Here is a 1,680-nt window from a genome sequence, read left to right on the forward strand (position 1 = left end):
ATTTTACATCCATGCAAACTCAAGTGTAATATTTAAAACTTCAGTACATAAAATCAGTTATTTAACAATATGAGGTGTTGTTTAATTTATTTTTATCATTGTATTTTCATACATTTATGCTAGGGCTGCCGTAGTCTAGTTTTCCAGAGCTACCATCTGCAACTTTAGATGCGTTCCTTCTCTAACACACCTGGATCATTGACTCATTATAAGCCTCTACAGAACTGAATGAGGGAGTCAACCTTTTGTCTGGGATGTGTTTTAGCGGGGATGCATCTAAAAGTTGCTGAGCAAACAAATGCCACTAAAATTGTTTATTATGTATGAGTTTGAGGAACTGTTCTTTCAAGAGCTGTGCTCTTAATAAGTAGGTCCACCTGTTTCTAACGCTGCTACCCAGTGCGTTAAAGTCTTTACGATCGTTGAGCCAAATTACCACTAGAGGGCAGAGTTGGGTTCTTAATTTAAGAGAAAGATTAAAGGTTGGACAGTGAACGGAGGTGGTCCATTTGCTTTAATGTGGATGGAGAAGTTTCGTCTTCGTCTTTTYGGTCATAGTAGAACCGTTTTATTGAGCCACACTGATTATTCGTCGCTCTGAGTTTTGCTTTGAGGTACGAATCTGGAACCTCCCCAGTGATGAGAGTGATTGTTCTGGATACAACTTGTAATATATCAAACCGTTATTTAGATCAGAATTAAAAAGCCTTCAAGAAACAGAAGTCCAAATGTCTTTGATTTAACCCTCCTGTTATGTTGTGGGTCAAATTGACCCTTTTTAAAGTTTAATTGTTTTTAAAAAATAGTTAGAAGTAATTTTTTTGCATGAAACTTTTTCTATTTGTCTTAATAGGTGCACTCTACATATAAATTTAATTAGGCCTGCGCAGCTAAGCACTGCAAAGGCCTATTGTAATCGTGCTGTAAATTATTATTATTCTTCCGTAAAGTAAATTGGCTTTTTGGGGGCTTTATCATAATCAAAAGCTCACTAAACTTGGCAACCGCATATAGAACCCAGTGAAAATTTATGTATTTTAATGTTGGCGCGAAAATCGCACAAGAAACAGCCCAAGGGCGCCACCTAGCAACTTTCAAAAGACCCTTTCCTGTTCACTTACTTTATCGTAGGGACTTGAAATTCGGTACAGTTGTAGAGCTCCCCAAGACACTCAGAATTTGCAATTAACGTCATAGTGCAAGTATCTTAGGAAGTCGGCCATTTTGGATTGAAGTTCCAATTTTGACCCCATTTTGGCCGTTTACAGACGTYGCATKTGATCAAACTCCTCCTACGTATTTCGATCGATCGGCTTCAAACTCAGTCAGATCGTTCATAAGGCATGGCCGATTCAAAGTTATCAAATTGGTGAGTTTTCGAGCATGCTGAAGGGGTCGTACCAAGGGTCAAAGTTCACCGACTCGCCGTGCAACACAAAACTGTTACATAACTATTACATAAAAGCAGACAGAGGCACCAAACTTTCAATAATTGATCATCATCGAGTCCCATAGAATAATCAATAGTCAAATGATGACATCACTTAGGCCACGCCCCCTTAGAACAGGAAGTGTAATGTTTTGCACTGAACGATCCCTATCTGACCCATGTTGGTGTGTTGTGGATTCCAACCCCGTTTGTTTTCGATGGAGTAGGTGGGCGTGGCGGCGTGGCGAAGT

The sequence above is a fragment of the Poecilia reticulata genome, linkage group LG17 (genome assembly GCF_000633615.1).
Source record: "Poecilia reticulata strain Guanapo linkage group LG17, Guppy_female_1.0+MT, whole genome shotgun sequence".
NCBI lineage: Eukaryota > Metazoa > Chordata > Actinopteri > Cyprinodontiformes > Poeciliidae > Poecilia > Poecilia reticulata.